Source organism: Capricornis sumatraensis, chromosome X, assembly GCF_032405125.1.
Source record: "Capricornis sumatraensis isolate serow.1 chromosome X, serow.2, whole genome shotgun sequence".
NCBI classification, from domain to species: Eukaryota; Metazoa; Chordata; class Mammalia; order Artiodactyla; family Bovidae; genus Capricornis; species Capricornis sumatraensis.
The window spans coordinates 26,029,177-26,048,985 of NC_091092.1; the positions used below are offsets into that span (position 1 = coordinate 26,029,177).

The 19,809-nt window shown below is 38.5% G+C and overlaps 1 long non-coding RNA gene across 1 annotated transcript; it reads left to right on the forward strand.

Annotated features, from left to right (window-relative positions):
• The first annotated feature begins 359 nt into the window (after positions 1–359).
• Positions 360–18,588, forward strand: LOC138071265 (uncharacterized). Its single transcript, XR_011144188.1, has 3 exons — positions 360–484; positions 6,887–7,025; positions 18,465–18,588. It is a non-coding gene; the product is annotated as an uncharacterized lncRNA (long non-coding RNA).
• Positions 18,589–19,809: the final 1,221 nt, after the last annotated feature.

The following is a 19,809-nucleotide window of genomic DNA, read 5'->3' on the forward strand; positions in this document are numbered from 1 at the left end:
ACAGCATATAAGATTTGAACGTTTCCTTCAGTTTCAATTTCAATCAAGCTTCTTAAATGTTTCTTTAATACCTAGTACTGAAAGTTTTCAAATAAAAATCAGGTAAGTATGCAAGAGATGAAAAATCGAGTGTAAAATCCTTCAGGCCAATGACATGCTCATATGACGGTTAGTTTGAACGTTCTCATTTATTTCAGCTACAATATATGCATGTGGCTTTTAGAAGTATTATTTAAAATCTAGCAAATACATTATTTCTGATTACTTAGTAGATGTTCTCTAAATGCTGCATTTGCTCATAATGTTTATAAAGTTATCTATGTTTAATTGTAGAATAGTCTTTTTTGAAGAAGAGGACTGAAAGGAGTACATCTATAAAGAGCCAAAGCTCATCAGCCTCTCAGAGATTTCCCTGAGACTTGTTAAACTTTATGGTGAAAAATTTGGTACAGAGAATGTCAAAATAATTCAGGATTCAGACAAGGTCACTTGCCCTGCATTTTGAAATCATTATTAGTTCCAGATATGGCACATTGTTTCTGACTTTTTCCTTTTTTAGCTGGTGGAGGAGAAGAAGGGGAAATAGAGTCTTTCCAGATCCTAAAAGAAAGGACAGGGGCTTTGGAATCAGAGAGAAGGATTCAGATCTCCATTCTCTGCCACTTACTAGCTGTGTGACCATGGGGAATATACTTAACCTCCCTGGGCCTCATTGTTCTCATTAGTAAAATGAACTGAATAATAGTGCCTTCCTCATAAAGTTGTTGCATGAATTCAGTTCAGTTCAGTCGTGTCCTACTCTTTGCAACCCCATGGACTGCACCATACCAGACTTCCCTGTTCCTCACCAACTCCCAGAGCTTGCTCAAAATCATGTCCATTGAGTCAGTGATGCCATCCAACCATCTCATCCTTTGTCAACCCTTCTGCTCTTGCCTTCAAGCATTCCCAGCATCAGGGCCTTTTCCAATGAGTCAGTTCTTTGCATCAGGTGGCCAAAGTATTGGAGTTTCAGCTTCAGCATCAGTCCTTCCAAAGAATATTCAGGGTTGATTTCCATTAGCATGGACTGGTTCGATCTCCTTCCAGTCCAAGGGACTCTCAAGAGTCTTCTCCAGCACCACAGTTCAAAAGCATCAGCTTTCTTTATAGTCCAACTCTCACATCCATACATGACTACTGGATAAACCGTAGCTTTGACTAGATGGACCTTAGTCGGCAAAGTAATGTCTCTGCTTTTTAATATGCTGTCTAGATTGGTCATAGCTTTTCTTCCAGTGAGCAAGCATCTTTCAATTTCATGGCTGCAGTCACCATCTGCAGTGCTTTTGGAGCCCAGGAAAATAAAGCCTGTCACTGTTTCCATTGTTTTCCCATCAATCTGCCATGAAGTAGTGGGACAGGATGCCATGATCTTCATTATTTGAATATTGAGTTTTAAGCCAACTTTATCACTTTCCTCTTTCACTTTCATCAAGAGCTCTTTAGTTCCTCTTCACTGTCTGTCATAAGGGTGGTGTCCTCTGCATATCTGAGGTTACTGATATTTCTCCTGGCAATCTTCATTCCAGCTTGTGCTTCATCCAGTCTGACATTTTGCATGATGTACTCTGCATATAAGTTAAATAAGCAGGGTGACAGTGTACATCCTTGATAGCTGTAGGGATTAAATTATTCAATGTATGGAAAGTGATTAGAGTTCCTGATATATAGGAAGGCATTTGATACTAACATAGAAACTAGCATGCTCAATAGAAGTTAGCCATTATTGTTAATGTTGTTGTGCCACATGAGTGTCAATTTCATACTTTATGATTAAAATCATCTTAGGTGGGACTTCTCTGGTGGTCCAGTGGGCAAGAGTTTGCCTGCCAATGACGGAGACACAGGTTTGATCTCTGGTCCAGGAGGATTCCACATGCTGTGGGGAACCTAAACCTGTGCGCCAAGCTACTGTGCCTGCGCTCTGGATCCCGGACACCACAACTAGAGAGTACTCCCAGCTCACGACAATGAGAGAAAGCCCACACACCACAGCAAAGAAGATCAAATGCAGCCAAAAATAAAAATAAATAAATGCGATTTTTAAAAGAAATATCATTTTATGACACACCTTTCACTCTTAAGGTAGCCTTAGTTCAGTAGTTATATTTGCAATGATGTAGGTTTAGGAGAGATGCCTTGATCTAAAGATGATCCATCCCACTAGACCCTGCCAAGGCAAGGATGAGAAAGGTTCCAGCAAGAGAGGCTGTTTCTTAGAAACGCATAGTTCCAGATAGACAGAATTGTGGAAGAGCACAATGGGAATGACTGATTGTCCTTAGTCACCATGGGCATGTTCAGGATGAGAGGTGATTTTTAAGGTAGGAAAGACCTTTAATACAGTGCAAGATCTGCAGGCCCCAGAAATACGTACGGAGTGACTGTGATGTGCATGGTGCTCTGCAAAACACTTGCAGCATTGCCAGAGTGAAAAGCCCTTGGCGATGGTAAAGACACTTCATTTTCTACCATGGAAATGATCTCTTCACTTTGTAAATTTAGCTGTGTCTTATGGAGATGATTTTACCTTGAACATATGCCTTGGACGTTTAAAAGTAGGTATACTGACAGGCCCAGAATTCACTAATATTTGGCAAAACCTCTCTGCTTCTTATCAGTTTCCGCCTTCTGTGTTGTTTTATTGAATTAATACCATAGAGAAATTTCTCTTTTGTAGCCAGCAAGTTTTAGGCTTGCTACCACACTACCGATAGTATAAGTGGAAAGTTATTAGAAAGCCAGGCTTGCAGAAAAACATGCAGTTTTGTACATTATGCTGCCTCTGAAAACCTGGCCAACAGGCACTGATGAGAAACCACCATCAGGCAGCTGGACTCCTGACCCTCTTTGTAAACACAATATTTCAGTCACTCTTCATAGGCAACAGAGAAAAGAAGCAGTTGCTACTTTTAAAATCCTTCTTCTTTGTTAATATGTGAAGTTAAAAATTTAAAACACTCTTTTACTTGCCAAAGAACAAAATCTGCTTAAGGGCACAAACAATTTAAACACAGTGGGCAATATTTTCCAGTATTTTAAACGTATGTTTTGTTGGACCCAATAATTTTGCATTTAAGATTTTATCTTGTAAATGTACACAAAGATGTACATTTAAGATGTTTATTGCTATAAAGTTTATATAACAAAAACCTGGAAACAATCTGTGTCCATACTGTTAAGGAAATGGTACTACCCTCACGATGGATATAGGTAAACTACTTAAAAAATGTATAAGTATTGATACGAACCAACCAAGATACATTCTTGAGAGAAAAAGGTAAGATGCAGACATATGGGCAGGATGATTACATTTGTGAAAACTGATATTTACATACACTGACTTGTGTCTGCTTAGAAAATTTCTGGAATGATACAAAGTTGTTTTTTAATTTACTTATTTTAATAGGAGGATAATTACTTTACAATATTGTGGGTTTTTTTTTTGCTATACCTCAGTATAAATCAGCCATAGATGGAATGATACGAAAGTGTTAATAGTTATCCCTAAGGAGATAGACTAGAGTCTTATGGAGAAGAAAAACATTTATTTTTCAAGTGTACCCTCATGTACTGCTTGAATGTTTTACCATATACTTTATTTTTATAAGGTTAAAATCAGTCTTGACCTCTTTTTTATTTCTTTTCTATGTTTTGTCTTAGGCAGATAATTAACTTCAACTATTTCCTTAGGTTTCTCTGGAGAAATCTAGATATTTAATGGGAAAGAAAAGAAAGAATTTTTGAATATAAGCTTTTTGGAGAAGTTTTAAAAGCTGCTAAGACAATTTCTATCCCTTGTCACAAGATTGAATACAGTGTTTGCTATGGGTTTTCCACAGTGGCCCTTGGTCAGATTGTAGTCATTTCCTTGTATTCCTAGTTTGTTGAGTGTTTTCATTATGAAAAGGTGTTAATTTTGTCAAATGCATTTTCTGCATTGTTTGAGATGATCGTGTTTTTCTTTTCCTTCATTCTGTTAATGCAGTGTATTGCTTCTTTTGTTGCAGAGCGTGGGCTCTAGAGTACATGGGTTCAGTAGTTGTGGTACAGGGGCTTTTTTAGTTGTGGTGCCCTGGCTTAGTCGTCCTGCAGCGAGATCTTAGTTCCCCTAGCGGTGATTGAACCCACGTCCCCTGCAATGGATGGAGGATTCTTAACAACTGGACCACCAGGAAAGTTCTGTAGACTAACAATATTTTAATGTAAAGTCTCTTAAATCATGTGGCAATCAAAAAAGAGAAATATGTTGCTATTGTTATGATAATACTAGATTTTATTATTGCCCATGGATTTACCTTTACCAAGACCTTCATACAGGTTTGAATTACTGTCTGATGTTCTTTCATTGTGACCAGCAGGACTCCCTTTGGTGTTTCATATGGGGCAAGCCTAGTGGTGTAAAAGCTGGCTTAAAACTCAACATTCAAAGAATGAAGATCATGGCATCCCATCCCACTATTTCATGGCAAATTGATGGGGAAACATTGGAAACAGTGACAAGCTTTATTTTCTTGGGCTCCAAAATCACTTCAGATGGTGACTGCAGCCATGCAATTCAAAGACGGTTGCTTGTTGGAAGAAAAGCTATGACCAACCTAGACAGCATATTAAAAAGCAGAGACATTACTTTGCTGACAAAGGTCCATCTAGTCAAAGCTATGGTTTTTCCAGTTGTCATGTATGGATGTAAGAGTTGGACTATAAAGAAAACTGAGCACAGAACAATTGATGCTTTTGAACTGTGGTGCTGGGGAAGATGCTTGAGAGTCCCTTGGACTGCAAGGAGATCCAACCAGTCCATCCTAATGGAAATCAACCCTGAATATTCATTGGAAGGACTGATGCTGAAGCTGAAACTCCAATACTTTGGCCACCTAATGTGAAGAACTGACTCGTTGGCAAAGGCCCTGATGCTGGGAAAGATTGAAGGCAGGAGGAGAAGGGATGACAAAGGATGAGATGGTTGGATGGCATCACCGACTCAATGGACATGATTTTGAGCAAGCTCTGGGAGTTGGTGAGGAACAGGGAAGCCTGGCGTGGTGCAGTTCATGGGGTCGCAAAGAGCAGGACTCGATGAGTAACTGAAGTAAACTGAGTGCTAATGACCTCCTTCAGCTTTTCTTTATCTGGGAATGTCTTAATTTCTCCCTCACTATTAAGAACAGTTTTGCAAGATATAGAATTCTTGTTTAATAGATTTGTTTTCTCTTTAAAGTCCACTGCCTTCTGACCTCCAAAGTTTTGATGAGAAATCTGACCCTCTTACTCAGGATCCCTTGTATGTGACAAGTCTTCGTCTCTCGCTTCTTGCAAAGTTCTCTCTTTGCCATAGTAAAGTAATTAGCCTTCAATTAAAAAACATTAATTTTTTTAAAAAGAAAAAATTCTCTCTCTGGCTTTGACTTTTGACATTTGATTTTAATAAGTCTCAGCATGGATCTGTTTGAGTTACCCTGCTTGGAGTTTGTTGAGTTTTGTGTCTTTCATAAGATTTGAGTTTTCACCCATTATTTCTTCAGATAGTCTCCCTGCCCCTTTCTCTCTCTGTTCTCCTTCAAAGACTCCCATAGTGTGCATGTTCACCTGCTGGATGATATTCCTCAGGTTCCATAGCCTCTGTCCCTCTTCAGTTTTTTTCCTTTGTGTTCCTCTGATCCATCATTGACATTGTCTTATCTTCACATTGGCTACACTGCTGAAATGTGTCTTTGAATCCCTCTGGTGATGTTTCATTTCAGTTATTGTATTTTTCAGCTCTGAAAGAAAAAGGTTTTGGTTTCCTTTTCGATTTTCTTAGCTATTTATTGATATCAGCATTTTGTTGATAGATAATTTCCTTGACTTTTCCTACCACTTCTTTTAGTTCTTTGATCATGAATACTGTTGTTTTAATGTCTTTTTCTAGGAGATCAGTGATACTGTCTATTGGTTTATTTTTCTGTTTGAAAGGGCCATACTTTCCTATTTCATTCAATATTTATTACTGCCTGCTGCTGCTGCTGCTGCTGCTAAGTCGCTTCAGTCGTGTCCGACTCTGTGTAACCCTGTAGACGGCAGCCCAGCTGGCTCCCCCTTCACTGGGATTCTCCAGGCAAGAACACTGGAGTGGTTTGCCATTTCCTTCTCCAGTGCATGAAAGTGAAAGTGAAGTCACTCAGTCATGTCTGACTCTTAGCCACCCCATGGACTTCAGCCCACCAGGCTCCTCCATCCATGGGATTTTCCAGGCAAGAGCACTGGAGTAGGGTGCCATCGCCTTCTCCGTATTAACGCCTGGCATGTACGAAAAGATTCTACTAGTTGCTGTCATAGGGGTACAGAACAAATGGTCAGTGAGGTACTTTGTCCCCCAAGTTTTGCATTCTAATTGTGGACATTAAACATAAACATATGAAATAATGGAAAAATATTCTTATGATAAGTCATCAACTCCCTGTCGCCACTCTTACCAACCCAGGGCAGATACTTCATGCCTATAACACTGTACTGGGTACATAGCCCCAAATTAGCTATTTTTGAATAAATGACATTATCTACAGAGATAAACTACTGTGAGCACAACCATAGCTGATATCATATCAAGTAAATGACTAAGCAGGTAGGCTTCCTAGAGGTTATATATTTTGAGCTAGGTTTTGAAAGAGATAAGAAACCAGAAGCAAAGATGGAAAAGAACGGACATTTCAGACTTGGGAGATGGCATTAGAAAAAACACACTGAGAAAATACAGGATTCTAATCTTCCTTCTAGGCAAGCCGTGGTGAAAGTAAATATAAATGATCAGTGAGACTTTTGAGTAATAAGTAACCAACACTTTATTTTTGCTCTTCATCTGCAGGAAGTTCATCCAAGCATGCAGCATTGCACTGGAACTAAATGAGTGGTTAATGAAAGAGGATCAGATTGAATACCATGAAGAGCTCACATCAAATTTCGAAGACATGGTGAAAGAATTGTCTGACGTTATTTATGAACAGGCAAGTATTAGAGTGAATGAAAATGAAAACATGATCTGGGTCCCTAAAGTGTTACTTAGCAAACCTGTTAGTTTGAAATGGTGTTACATTGAAATCAAGTCTGTTCTTTTAGTTTGTTTGTATATTCTTTAACCATTAAATGATGTAATGAAAATTAGAGTTTTTAAATTTATTTATTTTTTATAGAAAGGTAATTGCTTACAGAATTTTGTTGTTTTGTGTCAAACATCAACATGAATCAACCATAGCTATACATAATTCCTCCCTCTTGAACCTCCCTCCCCATCCTGCCCCTGTAGATTGATACAGAGCCCCTTTTTGAGTTTCCTGAGAGATATAGCAAATTTCCTTGGTTATCTATTTTACATATGGTAATGTAAGTTTCCATGTTACTCTCTCCATACATCTTCCCTCTGCTCCCCTCTCCCCTCTCCCCATGTCCATAAGTCTATTCTTTATGTCTGTTTCTCCATTGCTGCCTTGCAAATAAAGTCTTCCATACTAACTTTTAGATTCGGTGTATATGCATCAGTACATGATATTTAACTTTCTCTTTCTGACTTACTTCACTCTGTATAATAGGCTCTAGGTTCATCCACCTCATCAGAACTGACTGAAATGTGTTCCTTTTTATGGCTGTGTATCTGTATGACAACTTCTTTATCCATTCATCTGTCGATGGACATCTAGGTTGCTTCCATGTTCTAGCTATTGTAAACAGTGCTGCAATGAACAATGGGATACATGTGTCTTTTTCAATTTTGGTTTCCTCAGGGTATATGCCTAAGAGTGGGATTGCTGGGTCATATGTTGGTTTTATTCCTAGGTTTTGAAGGAACCTCCATACCATCTTCCATAGTGGCTGTATCAATTGACATTTCCACCAACAGTGCCAGAGCGTTCCCTTTTCTCCACACCCTCTCCCGCATTTATTGTTTGTAGACTTTTTGACAGAGGCCATTCTGAGTGGAGTGAGATGATAGCGCGTTGTAGTTTTGATTTTCATTTCTCTAATAATGAGCGACGTTGAGCTCATTTTCATGTGTTTGTTAGCCATCTGTATGTCTTCTTTGGAGAAATGTCTGTTTAGGTCTTTTTGCCACCTTTTGATTGGATTGTTTGATTTTCCTGGTATTGAGTTGTATGAGCTACTTGTATATTTTGGAAATTAATCCTTTGTCAGTTGTTTCATTTGCTATTGTTTCCTCCCATTCTGAGGGTTGTCTTTTCACCTTGCTTAAAGTATCCTTTGCTGTGATAAAGCTATGAAGTTTAATCAGGTCCCACTTGTTTATGTTTGTTTCTATTTCTGTTGCTCTAGGAGGTGGGTCATAGAAGATGTTGCTTTGATTTATGTCATTGAGTGTTCTGCCTATATTTTCCTCTAAGAGTTTTATAGTTTCTGGTCTTACATTTAGAGATCTTTAAGCCATTTTGAGTTTATCTGTGTATGGTCTTAGGAAGTGTTCTAATTTGATTCTTTTACATGTAGCTGTCCAGTTTTCCCCAGACCATTTATTGAAGAGGCTCTCTTTGCCCCATTGTATATTCTTGCCTCCTTTGTCAAAGCTAAGGTACACACAGGTGCGTGAGTTGATTTCTGGGCTTTCTATCTTGTTCCATAGGTGTATATTTCTGTTTTTGTGCCAGTACCATACTATCTTGATGACTGTAGCTTAGTAGTATAATCTGAAATCAGGAAAGTTGATTCCTCCAGCTCCAGTCTTCTTTCTCAAGACTGCTTTGGCTATTCAAGGTCTTTTGTGTTTCCATATGAGTTGTGAAATTTTTTGTTTTAGTTCTGTGAAAAATGCCATTGGTAATTTGATGGGGATCACATTGAATCTGTAGCTTACATTTGGTAGTATAGTATTGATTACATTTTGTGAAGAGTTTTAATCATAATGGGTGCTGGATTTTGTCAAATGATATTTCTGCACCTATTGAGATTATCATATGGATTTTTATCTTTCCGTTTTTTAATATGGTGTATCGCATTGATTGATTTGTGTATATTGATGAATCCTTGCATCCCTGGAACAAACTCAACTTGATTATGGTGTATGAGCTTTTTAATGTGTTGTTGAATTCTGTTTGCTAAAATTTTGTTGAGGATATTTGCATCTGTGTTCATCAGTGATATTGACCTGTAGTTTTCTTTTTTGTGTTGTCTCTATCTGGTTTTGGTATCAGGGTGATGGTGGTCTCATAGAATGTGTTTGGAAGTTTTTCTTCCTTGAATTTTTCTTAGAGTTTTAGAAGGATAGCCATTAGCTCTTCTCTCAATGTTTGATAGAATTCTCCTGTGAAGCCATCTGGTCCTGGGCTTTTGTTTTTTGGGAGAAATTTGATCACAGCTTCAATTTCAGTGCTTGTAATTGGGTTGTTCATAATTTCTATTCCTTATCCACTCTTTGAAGACTAAACTTTTCTAAGAATCTGTCCATTTCTTCCAGGTTATCCATTTTCTTGCTATATAATTGTTCACAATACTCTCTTATAATCCTTTGTATTTCTGGATTATCTGTTGTAGCCTGTCCTTTTTTATTTCTAGCTTTGTTGATTTGATTCTTCTCTCTTTTTTTCTTGATGAGTCTGCCTAATGGTTTGTCAATTTTATCTTCTCAAAGAACCGCCTTTTCATTTTATTAATCTTTACTATTGTTTCTTTCATTTCTTTTTCATTTATTTCTGCTCAGATCTTGATGATTTCTTTCCTTCTACTAACTGTGGTTTTTCTGTTCTTCTTTTTACATTTTAGGTGTAAAGTTAGGTTGTCTATTCGATGTTTTTCTTGTTTCTTGAGGTAGGTTGTATTACTATAAGCTTTCCTCTTAGAACTGCATTTGCTGCATCCCATAGGTTTTGAGTTGTCGTGTTTTCATTGTCACTTGTTTCTAGGAATTTTCTGATATCCCTTTTTATTTGTTCAATAATCTGTTTGTTATTTTAAAATGTACTATTTAATCTCCTTGTGTTTGTGCTTTTTACATTTTTTTCCTCATAATTGATATCTAGTCTCATAGCATTGTGGTTGGAAAAGATGCTTGATGTGATTTCAATTTTCTTAAATTTACTGAGGCTTCATTTGTGACCCAAGATGTGGTCTATCCTGGAGAATGTTGCAAGGGTACTTGAGAAGAAGGTGTATGCTTCTGCAGGTGGCTGGAATGTCCTGAAGATGTCAATGAGATCCATCTCATCTAATGAATCATTTACGACTAGTGTTTCTTTATTAATTTTCTCTTTTGATGATCTTTCCATTGGTGCGAGTGGGGTGTTAAAGTCACCTACTTATTGTGTTACTGTCAAATTCTCCTTTTTGTCTGTTAGTGCTTGTCTTATGTATTGAGGTGCTCCTATGTTGGGTGCATAGATATTTACAATTGTTACGTCTTCCTCTTGGATTGATCCCTTGATCATTATGTAGAGTCTTTCCTTATCTCTTATAATATTCTTTATTTTAAGGTCTACTTTTTCTGATACGAGGATTGCTACCCCAGCTTTCTTTTGCTTTCCATTTGCATCGAATATACTTTTCCATCCTCTCACTTTGGTCTATATGTATCTTTCGGTCTGAAATGGGTTTCTTGTAGACAGCATATACACGGGTCTTGTTTTTGTATCCATTCAGCCAGTCTGTGTCTTTTGGTTGGAGCAATTAATCCGTTTGCACTTAAAGGAATTATTGATATATGCCTAATGCCATTGTCTTAATTGTTTGGGGTTTGTTTTTGTAGAACTTTTTCTTCTCTTGTATTTCCTGACTATATAGTCCCTGTAACATTTGTTGTAAAGCTGGTTTGGTGGTACTGAATTCTCCTAACTTTTGCTTGTTTGAAAAGTTTTTGATTTCTCCATCAAATTTGAATGAGATCCTTGCTAGGTAATCTTGGTTGTAGATTTTTCCATTTCAGTACTTTAAAAATATCCTGCCAGTCTCTTGTGGCCCCCAGAGTTTCTGCTGAATGATCAGCTCTTAAACATATGGGGTTTCCCTGTATGTTACTTGTTGCTTTTCCCTTGTTGCTTTTAATATTCTTTCTTTCTGTTTAGTCTTTGTTAGTTTGATTAGTATGTGTCTTGGTGTGTTTCTCCTTGGGTTTATGCTGTATGGGACTCTTTGCAACTCTTGGACTTGATTGACCATTTCCTTTTTCATGTTGGGGAAATATTCAAATATAATCTCCAAGAATTTTCTTATACCCTTTCTTATTCTCTTCTTCTAGGGCCACTATAATTCGAATATTGGTGTGTTTAATATTGTCCCAGAGGTCTCTCAGACTTCCTCAGTTCTTTTAATTCTTTTTACTTTATTGTGCTTTCAGCAGTTATTTACACCATTTTATCTTCCAGGTCACTCGTTCATTCTTTTGCTTCAGATATTCTGCTATTGATTCCTTCTAGAGTATTTTTAATTTCAGTAATTGTATTCTTGTCTCTGTATATTTATTCTTTAACTCTTCTAGGTGTTTGTTAATTGACTCTTGCATTTTCTATATTCTGTTTTCAAGGTTTTTGATCATCTTTACTGTCATCATTCTGAATTCTTTTTCAGGTAGTTTGCCTATTTCTTCTTCATTTATTTGGACTTCTGTTAAGATCAAACTAACTAAAGCACAAACTAAAAAACGAAACTAAAGCAATGTGCCATGTGGGGAGTAAAGCAATGAAAACAAAACTAATAAACATGTTGAGAGGAAAGGAAATAAAGAAAAGAAAGAATAGATATGCAAAGTTAAATAAAGGTAGATAAGGAAAGTATATATTCATTAAAGATTAACTGCAAGAGGAAAAGTAAAGTAGGAAATGCAAGCAAATTAATAAATATAGAAAAAATATAATAATGTTTAATTTTTTTAATTAAAATTTTAAAAAGGGATTATAAAAAAGAATGGAAAACTCCACAAAACTGCAGAAGGCCAATGTATAGGTAGAGATTTATAGCAATAATAAAAAGTGTGATTGAAAAAAAAAAAACCTTAAAAACTTAATTGTATTTCATAGAGCTAATAAAATCGACAACTACAGTAGAGGGGGAAAAAAGAAAAAGAAAAATTCCAAAAGAAACTGCAGAACAAGGCAAAATATAAGAAGAGTAAATATTTTTCCTGAGTCACTGCTGTCAGTGTCCTTTCCATCGCTGGGAGTCACAGTCCACCTCGCCCTCCTGGGGTGCCTTCCAACACTGTGCTGGTCTCTGGGCCTGCTGTGGGGGCAACTCAGACTCTAATCTGGTCCTACTTCTGTGTGTTCTTGCCTCCAATGTACACAGCTATAAGAAATAGTGCATTTTTTTTTGGTGGGAGCGCTCAGTGTCCTTTTATATCTCCCATAGACACAGAGTCTGCCTAGTTGATCGTGTGGATTTAATCTGCAGCTTATACAGCTAGTGGGAAGGCTTTGGGTCTTCTTTTTTAGCCACACTGCCCCTGGGTTTCAGTTGTGGTTTATTTCCACCTTTGTACATGGGTCGTCCACTTGGGTTTGTTCCTGAGGCTGTCCTGGAGGTCTTGGGTCTGCCCCAGTGAGGGCCAGCTGTGGAGGTGGCACAGCTGCTTGTGTCACAGGGTTTCTGGCAGCACCGAGTACTCAGGATAGTTGGAAGCTAGGGCAGCAATAAATACAGTGCTCTAGAAGGGTATGGCAACCAATATTTGCCAATACACTCCAATATTCTTGCCTGGAGAACCCCCCTGACAAAGATGCCTGGCAATCCACAGTCCACAGGGTCACAGAGTTGGACACGACTGAAGCAACGCCATGTCAATAGATGCAAAATTTTTTTTTTTTTTTTTTGCCTGTGGCAGCTCTGCCCCAGTGAGGGTTGAGCATGAAGGTGGCGCAGCTACTTGGGTCACAGGAGCCATGGCGGCACCAAGTGTTCAGGGATATGGACTGCCTCCGCTGTAGGAGTTACTGCCCTATCGGAATCTTTTTTGAGCCTCTGGTAGCTGGCGATCAGAAGATCTCTTTGACTTGTGTTTCTCTGTAGCTCCACACATTCAGGCACTTAGCGATCTCCCTTGCCTGGGGTCCTTCACTGTTGTTCAGCGTGTCAGGCACATAGAGAGGCTCCGCTAGCTGGAGGTCCTACTCTGTCTTTCAGCACATCAGTCACTTCGAGGAACACCCTGGATGGGGTCCTGCTCTGTAGTTCAGTGCAGTCAGGGGTTTGATGGGTCAGCCTCTCTATTGTTCAGCTGCCAGTGCTGGGCTGTGGGGAGAGAGAGGCTATGGTGATGGCTCCAGCAGTATCGTCTTGCTTCCATGGCTGCCTGGCTTTCTGCCACAGGCACTTTCCAACACAATTACCTCCCTCACGTCTCCTAGGTCGTTCTTGCCACAGTCAACAGCAGCCCTCACCCTGGAATTGCTCCACAATCCCAGTGCTCCAGCTTCCAGCTGCTGTGCCTTGCAGGGGACCTGCTTCCCTGTCCGGGGTATGTATGGCTGTGGCAAGGACTGTCTGATTCTCACTCCATTTAGGCTGCCACAGATCAGCTGTTTCACTCTCAGCCTCAAATGTTTCTCCTCTGACCCAGACGATTGCCCCAGTGTGGGGACTGGACCCCTGCTTCAGTTCCAGCACCCACCGAGGGCAGGTCCAGTCCTAGTAACACTCCTGCTTTTCCCCCTAGTTTCTTTGTCCTACCGAGTGTTTGCATGGTTCTGTATACTCTTTTCCAGTGGTCGGGTGCTCCCGTCTGCTCTCAGCTGGTGTTCGGCAAGCACTTCTGTGTCTGAATGGGTAGTCCTGATGTATCCATGGAGAGAGATGTACTCCACGTCCACCTACTCCTCTGCCATCTTGTTCTACACCCCAAATCAGGTTTGAAGCAATTACTGACAGTTGCTTTAGCAGTTGTTCAGGTAGTAAACTATTTTGTTCTTTGCACTACTGTGCCATTAGAAGTGAGTAGCTGTGCAAGTCTGAGTTCATCTACTGTGAGCATGGCTGAGAGTCCCTCAAGAAGAGTCCTAGAGAAGTGAAATGATTGGCTCAGTAGCCAGATCCCTAAATGAATATCCCTGTTTTAGCTGTAAGAAACTAGTTACAGTTGCCCTTCCATATTTGCAGCTTCCACATCCAGGGATTCAACCAACTGCAGATTGAAAATATTTGAAAAAAATTTCCAGAAAGTTCCAAAAAAGCAAAACTTGAATTTCCTGCATGTAGGCAGCTATTTACATAACATTTAAATTGTATTAGCTCTTAATACCCATATAGCCTGCAAAACTCTTGTTTCATAATACCTAGCATTCTAATGTTTGACTGACTGTTAATGTCAGTTATAACTAACTAAGTTATATAGTCCACAATGTGAAACATATAGAAGCAAAGATCTGCTCACCACTGACAGCCAAATTCTGTCATAATTAAGTAGTTAAGACTTTTATACATCTATTTACCTTAAAACCAGAGTACTCCTGAATTATCCTGGTAAATGTCATTCCTATATTAGGCTCCTGAAATCTGTGTTTACAACCACTCTGTACATGGATTGTCACTTGACTGTTTTAACATCTTCACCACAGATGTAAAAGTCATGGCCTGATGGTCTGGTCCCTCAGTGCATGAGCCCTATTGAGCTTACCTAATGTCTCTTTGCTTTCCTTAAAAAGGAAAACATCCAATAAGATCAATATTTGCTTCAGAAACTCTTCAGACTCTCAATTTTTTATGAAATTCAGACCCCTTAAAAGAAACAAGGATCACTACAGCCCTTTAGAGACACATTCTTATTGCTGGTTCCAGAAAGCAGAGCCTCCTCTGTCCTGGTATGAGCATTTCACTGCTTGCCTGAAGACACTCCCCTGGGTGAGACCATCACATGGAGGGTGTCCTTACAAATAGACTGACCATGGTTAGTGCCAAAGGACTGCAGTGTAATGGTGGGCAGGGCAGAAGAGAGATTTCAGGGAAAACAAGAGCTAGTTGACTCCAAGCTCTCTTTCTCGTGGTATCTTGTATGCTTTCTGTTAGAAAGGACTATGGGAAATCTACTACAGTTAGTCCAAAGTTGCACTGCGTGACCAGGAGTCCCATTCTCTGACCATGGTCATCTTCTCAGCATGGAGAAGCCAGGCAGCTAGACTCTCATCATCCCATCTTTCAGTGAGTGAGTCATCCCAGTCTCCTCTCCTGTTCTCGTGACAGGGACTCTCACCGGCCTGAGGAGTCTGGACTCCGTGGTCTGTTTCCTCTTTTTGTCATCTTGACTTCTGTTAGCCCAATTAGGCATGAGGGTAAACCGTCCAAGGCATACCTTTGCAGCTCAGTTTTCCGAGTTCTGTTTTTGTCTCCTTGCCAAAGCAGCCCGGTGATCAGGACTAGGCAGGCAGGGAATCATTCCACTTCGTTTATTGTCTGTAGCTCAGGTTCAGCCCCTGAGTCCAGTGGGGACATGCCTCTGTTCACCCTCACTCTTCTGGGGTATGTTAAAGTGTTAGTCATTCAGTCATGTCCGACCCTTTGTGACCCCATGGACTGAACCTCACCAGGCTCTTTTGTCTGTGGAATTCTCCAGGCAAGAATACTGGAGTGGGTTGCCATTTCCTTCTCCAGGGGATCTTCTGAACCCAGGGATCAAACTCAGGTCTCCTGCATTGTAGGTGAATTCCTCACTATCTGAGCCATCTGGGGAGTACTTTAATCAGATAGACGACATAATTTGTTCCTAGAAACTGTCCAGTTTACGGGGTTCTGTTCTCCATTGTCCATAGGAGAAAACAGCAAAACTCCTCCTTTACAAAAATATAAAACAATTACAGCATTTTAAGGCAATATATTTTACAGTTATAGAAATTGCATGCAAGTGTATCACCTAGCCTTGAACTCTAAATTATTCAAATTGAAAGCAAATTATTCAATTTACTGCTATTATGATGATCAAGTTATTTAGAGCTTTCTATACAGTTCTTTTTTCCTTGTTAAAAAACAAAATTCAACTGTGGTTGTTCAGTTGCTCAGTCATGTCCAACTCTTTGGAACCCCATGGACTGCAACACACCAGGCTTCCCTGTCGTTCACCATCTCCTGGAGTTTGCTCAAACACATGTCCACATATTCAGTGATGCTATCCAACCATTTCATCCTCTCTTGTCCCCTTCTCCTCCTGCCTTCACTCTTTCCTAGCATCAGGGCGTTTTCCCAGTGAGTCAGTTCTTTGAGTCCGATGGCCAAAATATTGGAGTTTCAGCTTCAGAATCAGTCCTTCCAGTGAATATTCAGGACTGATTTCCTTTAGGATGGACTGGTTGGATCTCCTTGCAGTCCGAGAGACTCTCAAGAGTCGTCTCCAACACCACAGTTTGAAAGTGTCCATTCTTGGGCACTTAGCCTTCTTTTTGGTCCAAGGCTGGAAAAACCATAGCTTTGACTATATGGACCTTTGTCAGCAAAGTAATATCTCTGCTTTTTATTCAGAGTCAGGTGAGTCAGTTTTAAAGCTTTTGGCTTTATTCAGTGATTCACGAGTCCAGCAGGATCCCATGTAGCAGACTGAAAGGAGCTCTGAGAGCCATAGAAAATGGAAGCCTTGTACAGGTAGAAGGAGTCAGGTCAAGGAAGGTATTCTAAAAGAGACCTGATTGTTTCAGACAAGGTCACCTTCCTCTGGAGCACAGCAAGTGTCTGTCAGTTGGATTACCTCACTAGTGCTGACCAGGAAATTCCAGACTTGAAAATAATATATGTACATTTTTGACTAGTTAAGTTTACCTACCTGAAAAAGGCCAAAACTACAATTAGGCTATATATTATAACTCAGGTGATGTGGGTTTAGCACAAGTGACTCCATTTTGGGCCTCTTATCTCTCTCTCTCTCTTTTTAAAAATGTATTTGGCTGCACCATGTCTTAGCTGTGGCACATGGGATCCAGCTCCCTGAGCAGAGGCTGATCCCACTACTCCCCTGAGCAGAGTCCCATCCTCTGGACCACCAGGGAAGTTCCTTGTCTCTTTTTTAACACCCCAAAACTTGGGTTTTATGAATCTGCTGTCATATGTCCCACCTATCTTTCTCATTTAATTTCTATAAACCATGACTATTATATTTAGTTCTAGAGACCAAATTTTAAACCCTTGGCATTATATATTATACATTATATGTTATGCATTCTTCTATCATATATTATATATAATATATTTATAGCTAACCAAGAAAATCTTGCTTTCTATTGGTTTATATTTATGAAAGCTGTATGGTTGTGCTGCATCATATTTAGGTATACCTTAGTTTAGGCAAATGCTGAGTTTTTAGTGAAGTTTTATAAATCAATATTTCCAAATACATATATATATACAAATATATATATAAAATAATCCAAATATATATATATATAATAACTATTTTTAGTCACAAAATTTGAAATTTATTATTTCTCAAAGGTAAATATAATCATATAAAATAAGATAAAATATAGCTGTGCATTGAAATTTCAATTATCTGTTTAGCTCCATAAATGATGACTTGAGAAAAAGATATGGCCTGGATATTCCTCAGCCCTTTTTAATGTTATCTGTTACACTATATCAAAATACGAAGTCCTTTTAAAACTTCTTCACGCTTTTATAAGAGGAAATTCTTCTATTATGGACTTTATAATAGAGATGTGATTTGTAGCAATACAGATGATATGACCCATTACTGCCACCAGAAGCCGTTTGCAGGCTTCCTACTGAAGTTTCAAAGCTAACTTGAGAACCTAGTCTTGAAAGCTGGGAAGCTGAGTTGGGATTGTTCAGTAAAGAGTTTGGTATGCTATTCTTTCATCTAATCCATGCATGAGATATCTGTTGCCTTTGATCACACAAAACGGATGATTTTTAAAATGTCTATACTATTGTGAATATATGTGTTTCTATGCTTATAGGTTATAAAATTGTTAATACATTTGTGAAGTTCTTCATTAAAAAACTTTTTACATCAATTAATTTACATAATTATGGTGTATATTTGGAAATATTGACTTATTTTCTCTTCACTTAAAATTATTTCCCAAGTCTCCAGGAAAGGGGCATGGGTATCTGCATATTGAATAGCCCCCAAGTGAACTTGAGAACCACTCTTAGAAGATGATCTATAAACTCATATCAAAAAGTTCACTGTTGAGGCTCTTTTCTGACCATCTGTTAAAAAAAAATTTAAACATTTTATTACCTCTCATTTTCTGTTGAATTTTGCATTTTTACAACCTTTCATTTTTCTTAATGAGTAACCAGATCTTTTCTGCTTTTTTGATACGCTGCCTTTGTAATACAGCTTTGAAGACTTGAGTCGGTAATGTTTTTCTTTGCTCTTTCTGCTTTACATCATTTTAAATAGCTAAATGTCACTGATAAATTGGAATATGCCTGTGATTTTGTATACACATACTTTTTTTTGGCCGTGGCTATTTTGCTTTGTGATAAACATGCCATTTCTTTCGTTTTAGATAATACAAGAAGACCCAATGCATTCTCCCTGGGTGAGCAACACATTACGTGTATTTTGTGCAATTAGTGGTACGTCAAGGGACCGAAACTATGGTTCCCCAAGATACACTGCTGAAATATGAGGACGTGCAGATGTCAAGTGACAACAAGACTGAACATCTCAGGAATATTTGGAGCTGTGCAAATGTTTAAAATTTAAAGATTTGTTATACACGGAGTGTTTCCTCCTGACACCAAAACTTTCATGCTTTCATACAGGGTGCTTACATATTTGTAAATATTTAAGCAACTTGAAAGTGCCTGGAAAATTGCACCACTGTGCTTAGTTTGTACTTTTTCAGGTAGATCTATATACTGAGGAGTAGAGCTCAAAAACTTTCATTTGATTTGCTTAATTGTTACTTAAAATATTAATGGCACTGTGTAAAATTGTATAATGGCACTCAATTAAAGTAAAACTTCTTTGTAATTAGAAGTGAAGGAAATAATGCTTTGAACTTAGCATTTTTCTTGACAGGAAGCTAAATTCATTATTATACTAGTCCTGAGGAAAAAAAAAATGAAAAATTTTTTGTGAAACATGGATACTTCCAACTGAGATCATTTGAAACCTTGCCTACCAATGGTCTAGACTGAGCTAAAGGAAACAAAACCATTATGTAAACAAGGAAATTTTCCCAAAGAAAGGACAAATATATACAAATACCAGGCTTCCCAATCCTTCAAGTTTTGATCCGATTATGCTAGGTATTCCAGTCAGTGATCTCTCTAACATACTAGGCAAGGGATTCCTTTCTGGCCTCTGTTTGCCTAGCAAGCAGCATTTGTTGCCGAAGCTTCATCAGTTGAGGCTGTCCATAAAGCTAAACAAACATCTCTGAGATTTGCGGTTACTTCAAAGTTTTAGCAGCAGAATCTGAGGGTAGGGATTTTGTAATAATGATTTCTTCAGTTTACAAGGTTAGTAAGTATTTTGATAGAACTTGATGATCACAGCATTCCTTGGGTCAGTATACAACACGTATTTAGCAGTTTCTGGCTAAGGATTACATCTCTAACTATGAAGAAACTTCAGATTAACTAAATAATTCAGGAGAAACCAAGATGTGAAGGACATTTTTACCTTGAACTATCCATAAAATTTTGGCTGCCTTTCTTGTAAACATTAAGTCCTAGATTTATTGTTCATATGTAGTTTAGCCTATTTTATTGACAAAAAAGGAAAAAACAGACACTGAAATATAAGTGGATTGCATGGAGCTTTGGCTTTTTTAATACTCTGTGATTAAATCTTAGAGCTTATTATGCACCTGGCTTGGCCATTCTTTACATGTCATTTGTAAG